General features: G+C 40.1%; 1 protein-coding gene across 1 annotated transcript in view; it reads right to left on the reverse strand.

Annotated features, from left to right (window-relative positions):
• UHRF1BP1L (UHRF1 binding protein 1 like) overlaps positions 1-18,660 on the reverse strand; it is a 2,202,923-nt gene that overhangs the window by 2,123,856 nt on the left and 60,407 nt on the right. The window lies entirely within an intron of this gene.

Below are 18,660 nucleotides of genomic sequence, written 5' to 3' on the forward strand. Positions count from 1 at the left end.
TTGCAAACTATAAAAAGCTTTCCGTTCCTTGTCAGGAGGATAGCGATTGATATTAACCAGATATTTAGCAGCAGCTGGATTCACTAGATCAATAGCTATTTAATCTGATCTGGGAAGAGTATATAAGGATGAGGAACTTACACAATCTATATGCTTTCTTGGGTGCAGCAGGCTGGCTATTTGGCAAGCTGCAGGCTTTGACAAAAACATCCTCAAATGTTGAAAGAACAGGAAGAATTAGAGCAGGTTCTGGAATATCAGTTGCAATAAATCATAACATTTCTTTAGGGACAGCGGAATGTCATTGTGTTCCTACTGAGACAACTGATTCACTCTGGAAATCGTTTCAGATATAGAGAAACCTTCAAAGGGTCTGGCCAAAGCTACACTCTTCTCAGAATCTGAATAAGTCTGAGGAGACAAAAAAGGATCTGTCCCTTTACAATCATAGGTTCATACTAGGCTATCTGCCCTAGGGCATTTATAAGCCTAGCCAGAATGTGTTTGGCGTTCGCCACCCATTTTAAATTTATTTTGCTATGCCCTTTTTCGAGGTTAGTATACTGTGCCTCTGTCTAACAGTGACACAGAAGTGATACCCGGGGTAAACCTACGATCTCCCATCCACTCATCAAGATTCCTCTTGAAGAGAGTCAATGAGGGACTCTGCCGAACCTGGACTGGGATTTTATTCCAGAGTGAAGGGAGCCTCTGGGTTATGAATCTGTCCCTCCAGCATGTCCTATTTCTTTCAGTGCTGAGGTTCAAGTCTCTCGAGCACGTAGCTCGATGGGATTTGGATTTTCTGAGGTGCAGCATGTCCATTAATTCCGGGTTGGACATGGCTTTATATGTCAGGCACAGATCGCCTCTGAACAGGCGGTATGCCACAGAGTAGAGCTGGAGTTTCTTTAACCGGGCAGCATATGGCATCTGTTTGAGCCCTTTGATCCTCTTGGTGAGGTACTTTTGGGGTCTTTCCAGTTGCTGCAGGTGTCTGGTAAGGTACATCCCAAAAGGGCATTGTACTCAATTATGGGCCTGATGAGGGATGAGTAAAGAGGCACGATGACCTCCCCTGATCTAGATGTGAATCCCTTCATGATTAGGTGGGCTATATAAAATGTTTTTCTAACCACTTTGGCCACGTGGTGGTCAAATGAGAGATTGCTATCAACTTGGGTCCCCAGGTCCCTAATTACTTCTTCTGTACTTAATGGATTACCAACCTATGTGGTAATTTGTGGGCACTTTGTTTTTGCCAAAGGGGATGACTATACACTTTTTGGCATTTAGCTTGAGGCCATGGCTCTGGCACCAGTTGTCTGTTTCTATGAGGCCCTTTTGGAGGATGCTTGTGTCGGCTGGAGAGTCGATTATGACGCCCAGTTTGCAGTCATCTGCGAACTTGGGTCAGCCACAGTCCTTCCGTGTTGGCCTGTACCTCCGAGAAATATATACCGAACAAGACAGGTCCCAGAACTGAGCCTTGTGGGACACCACTTGTAACTGGTTTGGAGTCTGACATGGCTCCAGCAATTCTAATCATGTGGGTTCCGTCCTTGAGCCAGTTTGCAATCCATCTAGTGACATAGGGGTTTATATTTAAGCTGGTGAGCTTATCTATAATGCCTGAGTGGGGTATTGTATCGAAGGCTTTTGCAAGGTCCAGGTAGGCTGTGTGGACCACCCTCCCCTCGTCAATGGCCTTGGTGACTGTTTCAAAGAAATCAACCAGGTTTAAGAGGCAGGATCTGCCCTTAACAAAGCCGAACTGGGTAGGATCCAGTGTTTGTAGGTCCCAAGTATCTTTATTTATGAGGTCCATGATGATCCTTTCCATAGCTTTGCAGACCAAGCTAGTCAGGCTTATGGGGCGACAGTTTCCAGGATCCGTTGAGGCACCACCTTTATGGAGAGGGACCACTGTTGCTGTACGCCACTCTTTGGGCACATATCCTGTAGTAAGGCTGAGATTGAACAGTAGTTTTATGTTTGGGTTTAGCTCTTCTTAGAGTTCATGTAGGACGCAGCCCGGGATACCATCTGGTCCCATTGATGCTGTGTTTTTTGCTTTGGAGAGGGCGGCTCTTACCTGAGCATCTGAGATGTCAGGGGGGCAGCACTCTGCTGGGATAGATATTTGTCCTTTTGGTGGGGGGGAGAAGTTTGCGCTGAACCTGTCAGCTAGGATGTTGGCAATGTCTTTGGGTTCGGTGTATTTTTTGTCATTTTGGACTAATTCTGAGCATATCTTGGAATTACCACCCAGGTTCCTAACATAACTAAAGAAAGCCTTGTGATTATCCTTAGTGTCTTGTGCAATTTTTTTCTCGAAGCTGGCCTTAGACAATTTTATGTGTGCCTGTAGTTTTTTGCTAATACTGATCAGCGATGCCTTCCCTTTTTGGGATTTTGCTCTATCATTTAGTAGCTTCCTCCTTCTATTGTATAGTTTGTTTATAGCTGGGGTCCACCAGACAGGACGTCTGCCTTTGGAGGATTGGGTCTTGGTTTTATCTGGAATCGCATGATCCATGCATTCCTGAAGGTGTTTATAGAATGCGTTTATAAAGGATTCTGCGGTCTGGGCCGTATTTTCCACAGGCCCGGGGGCTTTGAAGGATTCCACCTCAGTTTTGAGGAGTGTGAAATTTGCTTTAGAGAAGTTTTTCACTGTGGTTTTCTGGGCAGGGGGTGGGGTCGGGATGTGAATATCCAGTGAGATTAGTTTATGGTCTGATCTTACCAGTGAGGGATACACTTCTGGTCTGGAGCATAGAGTCCCCATGTTGGTGATGATCAGGTCCAGTACATTTTCCCCTCTTGTGGGAGTGGTAACAAGTTGTTCCATAGCATTTGAGTTTATAAATTCTAGGAACCTTTGGGCTAGGGTGTTGGAGCTAGAGTAATGCTCCCAGTCTATGTTTGGGTAGTTGAAGTCGCCCAATATAATGGTGTTTGGAGAGACCTTCATATTTTCCAGTGTTCTCAGGAAGGCCGAGTGGGGTTCCTGGGTTTGGGAGGGTAGTCTGTAGCAGGCTATAAACTGGAAGGCAGTTTTACCCACTGTTAGTTGCACATGGATAGTCTCTGATGCTTCGTGCTTTGCCACCAACCTGGAGGTGTGAGTATCTTTGATGAATATCGATACTCCTCCTCCTTTTGTGGTTCGGTCCAAGTTTTGGGGCCGAAAAGCATGGTATGAGGTATAACCTGGTAGTGCTGGGGTGCTCTCGGGAGCCCTGAACCAGGTTTCTGTTACTGCACAGATATCGATGTTCTCCATGCTAAGGAGAGTTTCGAGTGCGTGCATCTTGAGGTTTAGACTTCTGGCATTGAGTAGCATTACTCTTAGTTTCTTATCCCTTGTGATACCTATGGAGGTGGGTTTGTCTTTTGAGCCTTGCCTAAAAAAGGCACTATGGGGGTAGCAAGAGCCTTTGCCAATATCCGAAAGCCCAGGGGTGACAGGTGCAAGCCGCCCCTAGCGAAGCATCGTGGCTTGTCGAGCATATCATCTCAAGCTGACAGGCATTGGATCCCCTTTGAATGACACCAGTACTTAAGCCAATTGTTGAAATTGATCATCTTGTCTTCATACTGTGGCATCATTCTTGGTGAGGGTAAGATGCTACTCAAGGTCAGGGTCATACCGGCCTGGGTTACATGCTCAGAGAGCTCCTTTACGTCTCTTTTCATGTAGTCCAGGGAGGTACATCTCAGGTCATTCACACCAGCATGGACAATGACTGAGTTATATTTGTACTTGCCTTGGAATGACCTGAGTGCTTGTGTTATGTGGCGGATCCTAGCACCCAACAGGCTGCTCACCATGACCCTCTCCTTGTTCAGCCTGGTGAGCGGGACGTCAGTGTGCCTGACGATAGAGTCACCTATTACAAGTGTATCAGGTGTGTTGTTTAGTCTTAAGGGCTGTGACTGTTTGGCACACTGGCTTTGTGAGATATGTGTTGCACGTGTTTTGTTTTGGGGTAGCAGCTGCTTGGGTGTCTGCTTTGGAGGTCTCTGCTGCTTCGGCAGATCTTTATTTAGAGCCTCCGAGTATGTTTTTGTGTGATTATGTGTTTGGTTTGCTGTCGTGGTAGGTCTATGTGAGACTGGAATTGTAGTGAGTGTGGTTTCCTTCTCCTCCTGACTGGTTATGCCAGTACTGAGTTGAGAGAGCTTAGCCTCCAGTTTGGCTATATGGTTGCATCTCTCACATGTGTTGGAATTTGTTGGGAGGAGGAGAGGGTTGTCTGTGTACATGAGGCAGTTGTAACATTGCCTCAAGATTCCCAGATTCACCAGCTGGACCGGAGAGGAGATTGACAACTGACCTTTGGACATGCTAGAATAATATTGGGAATTCCTTAATAATTGAAAACCAGGGCCAGTGGGGAGTGAGGGTGTAGTGCTTTTAATTTTTAGTGCTGACTTATATAATTGCTTTAGTGAGCAAGTGCCAGGTAACTTAAGTGCAATGTGTTACAGGTAACTTAAATGCAAAAACGACAAACAGTAACTTTCTTTCAAGTGAAACAAGGAAATAAGTACAGTAAGCAATGCAGATATCACTAGTGATCCACAGAAGCGCTGAGAAGCCGCGTATTAGGTGGAATTAGCATTCCAGGGAAATAACAAGCAGCATATAAACAAAGCTAGATTCAGCAGGCTTGGATCTAGTCTATGCTACAGCAAACAAGGTGTACCAATTTCAGTAAGATACAGTTCAAATATTCAGGCACTATAAACTTTTAACCAGAAATTCCCAGCTCAGAAGGGCAGAGTCCAGCCTCTTCTCCCACAAGAGTGCAGACCACAAACCTTCTTAATGTAAAATAACTGGCCTGAAGCCCAAGCTCATTTTGTGGTTCAAAAACTTGAACCTTTTCAGAAAAAGAATTTATTTTTCTTTTACCAGAAACAGCTAAGCTGGAAGAGTCAAGAGCTTGAACTAAACCCCGAGTGAAACCTAATAAATAATTATCATCTAAAGTGACAGAAACAATACGAAATATGTCTACATCTTTCTGAAGAAGCAGACCCACTTTCACCAGGAAAAACCTCCCTAGGGATAGGCATGGTGATCTGGCTAGACAGAAGGGCCTGCTACTTCACCTACTCACAGGATGGACAAGAGTAGCTTTCCCTTGCCCACCAAAAGAACTCCAACAGACACAGAGGAGATGCAGACCCCCCCTTGCCCCAGGTGGCTGTGTCACCTACACTACATAGCAAAGGAAAGGGATGAATGGTCCGAGGAACCAGAAATTACCACAGCAGGGTCAACCATCTATGGCTTAGACACTTTAGTAGCCAGCTGTGGTGGCAAAGGCTGTGTATTAATGGTCTTTTTGTGGAGGGAAGAAGAAATAGCCAAGAATCTGGTACAGTGCATCATGGTTAAGTTGAAAAAGATGCCCAATTCCTGGGAAAGCCAGGTAGCAAGTCAGTAAAACAGTTAAGCAGTAAAAAAGTATAGGCTCATAAGTTGGTACTAAGCTATCGGCCTTAGGGCCTATACAAGTCTAGCCATAACAATTTCCTGGCTATTTCCTCCCAAAATATTTACTTCCCTGGACCCCTGTCTAGCAGGGCGACTGACGTGATCCCCAGGCTGAATTTCCTATCTCCCATCCAATCGTCAAGGTTCCTTTTGAAGAGGGCCAAAGAGACGCTCTGCTTGACATGTATGGGCAGTCTATTCCACAGTCTGGGAGTCTCTGGGTCAGGAACCTATCCTTCCAGCATGTTTTGTTCATTGTGATGACAAGGTTTAGATCCCTGGAGTGAGTGGCTCTGACGGATTGGGATTTCTTTAAGTGTGGCATGTCCAACAGCTCTGGGTTTGACATGACCTTGTATGTTAAGCAGAGATCCCCTTCTGAGTAGACAATATGCGACAGAGTATAACTGGAGTTTTTTTTAGACGGTCAGCATAGGGCATCTGCTTTAGGCCTGTGATTCTTTTAGTAAGGTATTTCTGTGGCCTTTCCAGTTGTTGCAGATGTCTTGAGAGGTACATACGAAACAGGGCGTTGTATTCTATAATGGGTCTAATGAGGGATGAGTACAGTGGGACAATGACCTCCTTTTTTCTGGATGAAAAGCCCTTAGTGATGAGGTGTGCCACATAGAAGGATTTCCTGACTGTTGTGGCGATGTGGTATTCGAAGGTGAGACCACTGTCCACCTGTGTCCCTAAGTTTCTTATCACACTTTTGGTGTTCAGTGTACTGCCACCTATGTGGTAATTCACAGGTACATGTTTTTTCCCCAAAGGGGATAACTATATATTTCTCATAGGGAAAAAAAAAAAAAAAAAAATCAAAACACAGTTCAAGCACTCTGAACACTTAACCTTAAACATCCAAAGGAGAACACTACAAATTTTACAAGATAAAAATTTGTTTAAATTAAACACCTTTTCTACACAAAAGTAAACAGTAATGACCTCAATTTAAATGTTACTAAAAGTCACGTGACAGTCAAAAATAATTTTTCCTAGCTTAAAATAAATATTTTCTCAGAAAAGTTTGGATTCAGTCATAAAAAGTAGTAGTGGAAGGTTTTTCCACAGAAGAGACCCTATACTGCCCAACAATGGAAACTGTTAGCTGACCGATCTTCAACAGCCTGCCAAGGGACTGCTCTTTCGCTGCAAGAAAGCTCTGAAAGGATTGGTGCCCAAATCTGACTTTGTAGTTAGCTTTGCTGGAGTGAATGGTTTGGGCATGCAGAAGGTATCCTGAAGCTTTGGAAGGTGGACAGTTGTTATATCCTTAAGAGAAAATAATATATAGCTAAGGCAACTGCAGTAGTGATCCTAATGATGAACACTGATCATTACTATAGTTTATGCCTGCATGAGTATGTGTGGAGAGGAATTGTAGGGTACTTTTAAGATTAACATGTTGGCCATAATTTATTTTACTTTCTATCAGAATCAAAGATCAGTGCTGTACACAAGTCTGTTTGGTGGCCATGGCAGGAGGAGTCTGAAAGCAGTTGATACTAATACAGTGGCACAGTGCTTGGTTTTCTGGTTGACTTCCTGACTGTGAATCCTTTTGTGTAGTCTGAGTGTGGGTTTTATCCAGATGTTCATGTTTCCTCCAACACACTAAAGATATGCCATAGGTGAAATGACATTCCTCCAATTTACCTGTAGGTAATTTTACACAATGTGTGTACCTTGTGATAAATCTGCTTTGTCAGGAGCTGTATCAGCAGATGTGCGTGCAAGAGCTGTGTAAAAATATCAATACATTTTATATCTGTGACACTGTTGAGTGCACATATGTAAATCTTCTGGACATTAGCTAAAAAATCATCAACTTTCAAAAAAAAAAAAGGATAAAACACATCACAGAACATCTTGATCTTCATAGATTCTGGGACCAGGTGGATCTCACACTGCTGCATGTATAAGTGGATTCTGACACAGACTTAGTAGAAGTCACTGCAGTGGATCCTGCCTCATCTAACACCAACCTTGCTCAGATGTGTTCAAAAAAGGCTGCTAAAGCTTATGGGGGTACAGCACAGTTATTTATTTACTTTTCCTCCCAAGTAAACCTCAGAGGTGTAGACAAGTTGACCATAGCTTACCTAGGGTAAACTGTCTAGAAGCAACAAGCAGAAATAAAATACAATAGTGCAATCACTTTTTTTTATTATTATACACCTTTCCTTATAGTCTTGTCATCAGACATATATACATATCTTTTGGGGTTACGAGCAAGGAAGCATACTGTGTATGAACGTCTGGAGGCAACAAGTTGAAATAAGTTATTGCATTCTACTTGTTCTTTCACTCTCTGTCCAGTCTGACATAAGAGGAATACACAAAAGGTACCTGGGGTAGAAGGTGAAGAAATATGCTGCAAGCAGTCACTTGAAATATAGAACTGTTGCCATTTGTGCCTTTGCTTTCATCCCAATCTAAAAATAAAGAGATGCATAAGCCATTGCTTTTTTGGTGGTGGCAATGGTGGGATAAATACTTTTCCTAGGTATGATTCAATTTATGTATTCTTGCAAGCATTTGTCATCTAATGTTACTGTGGGCTGCAATTTTGTCAACTTTCAACATTAAGCTTTGGACACCACTTTTTCTTCCTTGAAAGAAAAAATAGTGAATTTGTTTCCTTGCTTATGATAATCTTTCAGGTCATCCCTGTATCAAAAGGTTGGAAAAAATTTCTAAAATGTACCTCAGAGTATCTAGATCCCCCTAAGCCCCCACACTGCCATCTTAATTCAATTAATTTCCTACACACTTATTACAGTGCAGTCTTGGAAGCTAGGGTGCTTTGATAGGATGAATAAAAAACCTGAACAGTAAGACAAAATGCAAAAGAAGGAAGAAAGTAATCTGGATGGTGTGAAAATACCAGAATGGGGAAGAAATGAGGAGGGCAAAGAAGGAAGTTCAGGGAGAGATCAGTGGACAGTGGGGCATGCCTCCATGAAGCCGTTAGACTAAGGCACCATTTTACCTACTGCTGGCCATGTCTATAAAAGTGATAGCTGTACTAAATGCAACACATGCAATATCACTATTCAGAATCAATCAACGTACAATTCTCAGCTACATGTGTGGTTGGAAATATCACAGAAAGTACAGCTGTGTAAGTAAACATACCACAACAGTATATGTTCGAATGATCACTGCTACAGTAACTGTATCTATAGGGGTTATATCCTAGAAAGGATACAACAGCCAGACAGCTTCCAAAGCATTAGGGCACTTTCCACAAGCCTAAACTGTCAGGCAGCTCAAGATGAGCTGAAAAAAAAAAAGTCTGAGCACAAAGCCCTTCAGAGATTTCCTGCCAAAAAAGAGAGGGAGCAAATTGTAAAACTACTTACTAGAGGTTCTAATATCCTTGACTTAGTCCTTACCAAGCTAGCTGTCACACACAACCCCATCACGCATCTCCTCAATCTCTGGTTAAATCTAACCACAAATTAGTTACTTTCTCCATCAGGCTTGATGGTAACAACCAACAGAAAATTAAACCATATTTTGGGGCTTCTCCAAAGCAACCTAACTTGAACTTGTAAAAGACCTATCTATGCCATATTCCCAACAAATGCAACCAACACAGAAAGTTGCCATATTCACCTCTGCTTCAAGTTGTGTGTGTGTGTGTGTGTGTGTGTGTGTGTGTGTGTGTGTGTGTGTGTGTGTGTGTGTGTATATATATATATATATATATATATATATATATATATATATATATATATATATATATATTAGGGTTGCCAGCTTTCTTTGTGGCTAAAACCGGACTAAGGTCACGCCCCTTGCATCACCATAACTCCGCCCATCCCCACCCCTCTCCCACCCATGCCCCACCCACTTTGTGACCTCATCATGGCACCAGTTGATGGGAACGCCCTCTTTTTCTGTTCTGGATGCCTGCTTTCAGCCGATTTCTCCCCAGTTGCCATAAACACAGTTAGAAACTCTCACTCTGCATACTGTCTTGTGCTTTATTCTACAGTTATTACAGATATTTGGATTTAATTTAAAACATTTATTTCAAATTTTATAGCACAAACTACTGATACACATATGCCAAACAAAGCAATACAGCCTCACAATAAAAACAGACTTAGCATTAAAACCACTCTGCCTTTAAATCTCCCATTCATCTAAACAGCATTGCACATTGTTTTCCCAAGTTTGGGATGATAACATTTTAAAATGTTCTAAAAAATGACAGTATTAACAACAATCATACCTCACATCAATAACAGACCTGAAAACGTATAGCATGGTCTGAAAATACATGTTTAGTATAAAACAATACATAATGACACAATTGGTCTTGCAGCTTTTGAAAAATGAAGTGTAATATTGTATATTGAATTTTACCTCACCCATTCTTCGAACATCTTTCAGCAGTATTTATCATTTGTACCATTATGAATCAAATTCTGACATGTTTTGTGCTTCATTTTTAATGGGAAGTGTGTGTGACACTGATTCATTGCCATTCTATGTTTTTTTTTATTAGTGTCGCTTTGGATTGCTTACTCTAAAACAGACACCATTCCTGTCACACACACACACTTAAGAAATGAACCAAATCCCAGATGTTTACTTTTTGCCAATCCCAAAGTATATACAATTATATAAATTAGCCACACAGGAACGATAACCTTAGCCACAATACTCAATAGGAACAAGGGAAGGTAACAACTTCCTGGAACACTCCCAAACTTTCTGCATACACACCATCATTCCAATGAAGCAAAAACTTGAATTGAGCAACTTCTGGGCATTACCCTCCCTATCATAGGCGACAACAACTAGAAGTCATCTCTGTTATATTATTACAGTCCCCATTGCTCTCCTTTGAAATACCACTGAGTCTTACCTTAACTCGCATATGCTTTTTGTGAAGCCTTGGTGTGCCTATGCGGCTACAGGACTGAACCATCAATCACAGAAAAAAGGGGAGTGTACAAAGTACACAAAGCTCATACCAATATTTTAGAAGAACGAACAATGAAGGATTTTCGTCACAAACTAAGTAAGCGCAACATATGTATGTAGGAACCGATTTTTAGTAGGTTGCTCAGTACATCCAAATAAACGTGGTCAGCAGTCTTGTAGCTGACCATCTACCTACTAAAGTTTCAAGCACTTAAACTGTGACAATGATAGACTTTTACTGAACAATAGTGAAAGTAGAAACAAGGATAAGCTCTGTGGCAAGACACACACACACACACACACACACACACACACACACACACACACACACACACACACACACACACACACACACACACACACACACACACACACTCCAACCCAGCAGTTACAGAAAGTTCTGTGTACACTACAGATGCTTGGTTGTGAGATTAAAAAAGATAGCCATTCAATTCATTTCAATTAAGTTCCACAGAAACACTAACCAAACATTAAAGATTTTCAAATTGCTTCACAGAAATTGCACTGGTTATGCAAAGCCAGAATAATGAGCAAACATCAGACGACAGTTAGTCACTGTTCACTACAGACATTTCCAGCAATATTGCTTCTTTGGGTCCATCATAGCTGTCCAACTCTTATTAAAAATAAGGTCAGCACAGTAATGCATTCATATAACTGTGAACCCCCAGATGCAAGAATCAGGTTCAAAGGCACAAAATTAGTGAGGGAGTTTAAATATTCCTGTGTACATTTTCTGTAGGTTGCAACGAAGAAAGCTCAAGCATCAGTCACCATTTAGTGACTGCAAGCTTGAAGGATTTACCAGAAACCAAAAGCCTTACTAAAAACTACCTCACATATAACACAAAATCAGGGAAGTCCTTTCAAATCAGGAAGAGCTGAGAGATATGAATATCTGGTTGTCTGCATGACTGAGGTAAACATTCCTGCAACAAACCACATCATTTTGTGTTGATTCATCCCACCCTCATCACTTTTAGTCTCAGCAGGCCAGGCCCTCACAGTACCACTGTCTGCAAACTCCCAATGCTGATGCTACAGGCTACAGCTAATAACATCAGTCAGAGTTTCATGGCTTTCTATTTACTACAGCCTACCATGTGATATAGACAACAAATCAAAGAGCAAAGGTTCTGTCATTCAGACCAAGCAGAACACCCAGCAATTAATTGTTGAGTGGTTTGCTTGCAACCATAGGTTGCTCCTACTTCAAATAATCAGAGTGTTGATTTAGCTTGATGAAAAAATGATAAATGAGAAGTCAATAAAAGTACCCTTCACTACCTTCATTGCTAAAGCTGCTTTCCCGATGCTGGCTTCTGCTGTGCCTTCCTTGTTTAAAGTTAAACACTATCCAAAGTGGAACTGCTGCCACTACGATCAAAGTTAACTCTTGTTGTTTGCTTGCATTCTGAAAATGCTGCCTTTAAATGATGGCTTCTGCTTCCCGCTCGCACTACCGGAAGTGAGCTCCTTGAGCTCAATTTCGACAGGCTGGTAGCCCTGAGGGATCTGATGTCATTGCGCACGTGATGACATCAGCGTCAGCGCCGCAAAATTTAAAAACAAAACCAAAGTCCGGTTTTGAATGGAATTTCTAACCGGACAACTTTTCAAAAAAACGGACATCTGGCAACCCTAATATATTATATATATATATATATATATATATATATATGCATACACACACACATATAAAAAAAATAAAAAAAATAAAATATATATACACACACACACACACACACACACGTCTATTTCAAAGTTTCAAAAGTTTGAATTTCTTATGGTTGAGACCAGATCATCGAAGTTTTGAAACTTTGATAAAGAAAAAAAAAAAAAACCTGCTACAGAAAGCAACCAATAGTTTTAAAGTGCTCAAAGCACTTTTCGTTTAATAAAATCAAACTTCTTCAGTTGCAAACATTCAAGGTGCAAGTTTCAGTTACATAAACTACCAGGAAGTGCTTGAGCCTGTCAGCTCACATGCTGTGAGGACATCAGCAACAATAGTTAACCCTTCCTGTTCTCACACTATGAAGAAATACTGTTTAAAACTAAAACCATGCTGACATCTATGAACAAGGACAATTGTTAATAATGGATTTTAAACCATAGCTTCAAAGTATGCTGATGGGTGTACTTTAAACAACAAAAACAAATAAATACATGAAATAATAAGGTTACCTATAAGGAATTACTATAACATTTTTTTTAAATAATTCTACTGTACAAAACTGAATCACATATCACTAATGAATACTTATAATATACGAAAGACGCTGCTGAAATTCTACACTACAAACTTTTTTACTACATTTCATACTGCTTCATAGCTAATTGCCTAGCCCAGAAAAATAATTCAACTGGCAGTTCGAGAAATAAATTTAGGCACCATTAACAGTGACTAAAACTACCATACAAGAAATTAACTTGATGTTAGTACATAAATAACTATGATGACCATATTACTAAATCTATAGCATTCATACTATGCTATGCCATTCACTTAATTCCACAATATGGCATTCATTACATAAAAAAATACACAATCTAACAATTACCCTAAGGAGAATTAAGGCTGAATATCCTGGTATCATGTTTACTAATGTAAGTTACTATTATAGATTAATATTATTCATGATATTAATATAAAATTAAACAAAAAATAAACTTGTAACCAAAAACAAAAATAGGCAGCAAGCTGTAGAATTCCAACCAGTTTATTGTTAGCGCTTTCATTCAGAAAAAAACATGAACTTCTTCAGACAAAGAAACCCGAAGAGTCCTCAGTTAAAATAAAACTATCAATTAAGATGAGATAAGTTATGTTAATTGGTTTTATAATTAAGAAATTTAAAGAGCCAGTGTTATACAAGGCAAAATGTATATGTGAATAAATATAAATGCTTTTTTTTTTTTTAAATTCAGCAACAATTTTATTTCCACTTGTTTGAGCTGTTTAAGTTGTTATCTAGCATTTAGATTAACGTATACACACAAGAAAATTAAGTAACAAGACTGATGTGTTGTGGTTTTAAAACTGTTGCTGATTTTTAAAAAAAGCATTTATATTTATTCACATATACATTTTACCTTGTATAACACTGGCTCTTTAAATTTCTTAAGTTATGTTAATTGGTTTTATAACTATCTCATCTTAATTGATAGTTTTATTTTAACTGAGGACTCTTGGGGTTTCTTTGAACAAGTTCATGTATTTTCTGAACGAAAGCTCTAACAATAAACTGGTTAGAATTCTACAGCTTGCTGCCTATTTTTGTTTTTATTAATACAAAATTAATATAAAAATTATTTTTGTGTTACACAGCTAGAAGGGAGATTCTGTCATCTAGTTAAACTTTTCAATTTAAGTAGACATCTAATCGAGCACATGTCATTAATACCTGGGTAATAGTGCACACTGAGGTGAATTTGCCAGTAAAAGTTTAAGTTCTTCAAGTCTTAAGGAGATGGGACCACCCCTAATATCGTATTTGACATGATCAATAATCTTGAACTTAAAATTTGTGGTTTGGAAATATTCCAATATATGTTTAGCCAATGCATTCTCAGTTTTCTTTTTATTGACAGTGCACTGGTGTTCGTACACTCCGTCACGGAGCTTACGTTCACTCTTGCCTATATAAAACACTGGGCAAGACTGGTACTTCGCTAAATATACAATTGTAATACCAAATTGGAAGTATCTGTCTTTTAATCTGAAGACATGGTCGTCCACCTCAGATGTGTTTCCTACCTCAATGAATTTACAAAAGTTGCAGAATTCACACTAAAACATCCCGGGAAACTTCACCAACTGTGGTCTACTAGACTCAAAGAGGTTCTTGATATTGCACACTCTCCTATATATAATTTTGGGTGAAGTACCTAATCTACCGAGTAAGGTCAGGTCGCATCTTAGCCATTCCCAGGTTTTCAAACCAAAGTTCTGTACAAGATGGCTATCCACATTATAGGTGGCAACTAGGCTCAAGGTGAAATCATCTTCTGTAACTGGACTACCCACATTAAAGTCTAACTCACACTTTTCTTTAAATATTGATGCTGGTACCTCTCCCGAACTCAAAATCAGGGTGTAAAAGCCTGACCTTCTCTTACTCTGAACCTCCTCCATGAGTTTATTAGATCACTGGGGTAGCCTCGAGCGAAAAACATGTTCCTTAGTAGTTCACACTCCAACTCAAAGTCTCTATCCAAAGTGATAAGGGCCAACTGTTAAGGGTGGCTAGAATTAACAACCAAATGTTTTTGATTGCAAGGGTGGCAGCTGGAATAATGGAGAAAGGAGTTGGAATAGGTACTTTTCCTGAAAATTCTAAGACAAATATCACCCCCCCATCTTTTCTAAGATTAATATCTAAGTATGCTATTTCATCACTGTCAAAAGTGTGAGTGCATTTCAGGAAGAATGTGGTATTATTAAAATAATCCACTAATCTATTAGCTTCTACAAAATCCCCTTTCAGCATAATAAAAATGTCATCCAAGAACAGAGTATAAAAAAATCAGGTTCTTGCATTCCTCTATACTGAATACAAAATTCATTTCTCAGAATGTCATTATTAGGTTTGCCAAACTGGGTCCACAAGGGGAACCCATGGCAACCCCAATTTTCTGCAAGAAGTCGTCATCCTCAAAAACAAAACAGTTATTTGATAGAACAATGTCCAAAAACTCAGATACAAGTGAAATTTCTGAATCAAGGGCTCCTTTCTTCCTTTACATTGCCATAATCCATTCGATTCCTTCCAAGTGTGGGATAGATGTATAGAGGTCTTTTACATCTATCGTGAGAAAATTATAGTTCTCACTGAATTCAAGGTCATTGATTTTCTTTAAAAATGACCATGAGTCTTTACAGACTTGACTCTCACTTGTCTGGTATCTTTTCAGAATATCCATGCACAAAAGCAGTGGATGCTAAGTGACCGAATCTCAACCATCCACTAAAAGGTCTCACTGGTGGGTTGGTTAGATCCTTATGCATCTTGGGTATGCTCCAGACCAAAAGTGTATCCCTCACTGGTAAGATCAGACCATAAACTAATCTCACTGGATATTCACATCCCGACCCCACCCCCTGCCCAGAAAACCACAGTGAAAAACTTCTCTAAAGCAAATTTCACACTCCTCAAAACTGAGGTGGAATCCTTCAAAGCCCCCAGGCCTGAGGAAAATACGGCCCAGACCGCAGAATCCTTTATAAACACATTCTATGAACACCTTCAGGAATGCATGGATCATGCGATCCCAAATAAAACCAAGACCCAATCCCTCCAAAGGCAGACGTCCTGTCTGGTGGACCCCAGCCATAAACAAACTATAAAATAGAAGGAGGAAGCTACTAAATGATAGAGCAAAATCCCAAAAAGGGAAGGCATCACTGATCAGTATTAGCAAAAAACTACGGGCACACATAAAATTGTTTAAGGCCAGCTTCGAGAGAAAAATTGCACAGGACACTAAGGATAATCACAAGGCTTTCTTTAGTTATTAGATAAAAACCAAGGAATCCACCACGATGTAGGAAGATAAAAACTTTAATTCCACAAGACAAAACCAAAAAACGAGCGCTTTCACATACGCCAAGTATGCTTCATCAGGTTATAATTAGGTAAAAAATCACTTTGCTTATATACTATCTGAATGCTGAAAATCAATTAGTTGCATAATTAATTAAGTAATCAAGTAATTAAATATTGAAACATTTGTTAAGTTCTTAAAGACACAAAACGTCACATCACTTCTGTTTTTTAGCCTAACCACATGTATTGAAGCAACTACATCAGTGAATGAAAATATATAACTATATTCAATAAAAACATTTCTATATACATATAAATACAAATATATAAATACCTACATATAAAAAATATATATGTAATGATGTTAAAATTTATCGCAAATATATCTTGGAAGATCCAGTCTTGAAATCTGTGTACAGTTGATATATATAACTAATTTGTCTGAGTATCAGATATCAACTATAAAAATTAAACAAATGTAAATATATATATATATATATAAATATAGAACATGAAATGTATAAAGAAATTAAATATATTAGCATAAATGCATTCATACATTCTAACACATATATAAAAGATAATAGATATAAATAATAATTGATATCCATAAACTAAAATTCATTAACTCAAAGCACACTTCTTACCTGCCTAGCAATATTATATAAACATTCAATCAATGGTTATGTATTATGTATATCTTACTTCTCTATCTTCATATATATGAAGATGTACATAAAAATATGCAGATACATAAACATATAAGGAAGTAGATCAATAGTGGCTAACCACTAAAAACTAATAAAGTACTAATGATAGAATGTGTCTAATTGTTCTTTGTATCCAAAATATTTCTTTAGTTATGTTAGGAACCTGGGTGGTAATTCCCAGATATGCTCAGAATTAGTCCAAAATGACAAAAAATACACCAAACCCACAAACATTGCCAACATCCTAGCTGACAGGTTCAGCGCAAACTCCCCCCCCCCACCAAAAGGGCAAATTATCTATCCCAGCAGAGTGCTGCCCCGACATCTCAGATGCTCAGGTAAGAGCCGCCCTCTCCAAAGCAAAAAACACAGCATCAATGGGACCAGATGGTGTCCAGGGCTGCGTACTACATGAACTCCAAGAAGAGCTAAACCCAAACATAAAACTACTGTTCAATCTCAGCCTTACTACAGGATAAGTGCCCAAAGAGTGGCGTACAGCAACAGTGGTCCCTCTCCATAAAGGTGGTGCCTCAACGGATCCTGGAAACTATCGCCCCATAAGCCTGACTAGCTTGGTCTGCAAAGCTATGGAAAGGATCATCATGGACCTCATAAATAAAGATATTGGGGACCTACAAACACTGGATCCTACCCAGTTCGGCTTTGTTAAGGGCAGATCCTGCCTCTTAAACCTGGTTGATTTCTTTGAAACAGTCACCAAGGCCATTGACGAGGGGAAGGTTGTCCACACAGCCTACCTGGACCTCGCAAAAGCCTTCGATACAATACCCCACTCGGGCATTATAGATAAGCTCACCAGCTTAAATATAAACCCCTATGTCACTAGATGGATTGCAAACTGACTCAAGGACAGAACCCACATGGTTAGAATTGCTGGAGCCATGTCAGACTCCAAACCAGTTACAAGTGGTGTCCCACAAGGCTCAGTTCTGGGACCTGTCTTGTTCGGTATATATTTCTCAGAGGTACAGGCCAACACAGAAGAAGGACTGTGGCTGACCAAGTTCGCAGATGACTGCAAACTGGGCGCCATAATCGACTCTCCAGCCGACACAAGCATCCTCCAAAAGGGCCTCATAGAAACAGACAACTGGTGCCAGAGCCATGGCCTCAAGCTAAATGCCAAAAAGTGTATCGTCATCCCCTTTGGCAAAAACAAAGTGCCCACAAATTACCACATAGGTGGTAATCCATTAAGTACAGAAGAAGTAATTAGGGACCTGGGGACCCAAGTTGATAGCAATCTCTCATTTGACAACCACGTGGCCAAAGTGGTTAGAAAAACATTTTATATAGCCCACCTAATCATGAAGGGATTCACATCTAGATCAGGGGAGGTCATCGTGCCTCTTAACTCATCCCTCATCAGGCCCATAAAAGTACCTCACCAAGAGGATCAAAGGGCTCAAACAGATGCCATATGCTGCCCGGTTAAAGAAACTCCAGCTCTACTCAGTGGCATACCGCCTGTTCAGAGGCGATCTGTGCTGGACGTATAAAGCCATGTCCAACCCGGAATTAATGGACATGCTGCACCTCAGAAAATCCAAATCCCATCGAGCTACGCGCTCGAGAGACTTGAACCTCAGCACTGAAATAAATAGGACATGCTGGAGGGACAGATTCATAACCCAGAGGCTCCCCTTCACTCTGGAATAAAATCCCAGTCCAGGTTAGGCAGAGTCCCTCACTGACACTCTTCAAGAGGAATCTTGATGGGAGATGGTAGGTTTACCCTGGGTATCACTTCTGTGTCACTGTTAGACAGAGACACAGTACACTAACCTCGAAAAAGGGCATAGCAAAATAAATTTAAAATGGGTAGCGAAAGCCAAACACGTTCTGGCTAGGCTTATAAATGCCCTAGGGCAGATAGCCTAGTATGAACCTATGAATAGTC

The sequence above is a fragment of the Protopterus annectens genome, chromosome 11.part0 (genome assembly GCF_019279795.1).
Source record: "Protopterus annectens isolate FY-2018-M chromosome 11.part0, PAN1.0, whole genome shotgun sequence".
NCBI lineage: Eukaryota > Metazoa > Chordata > Ceratodontiformes > Protopteridae > Protopterus > Protopterus annectens.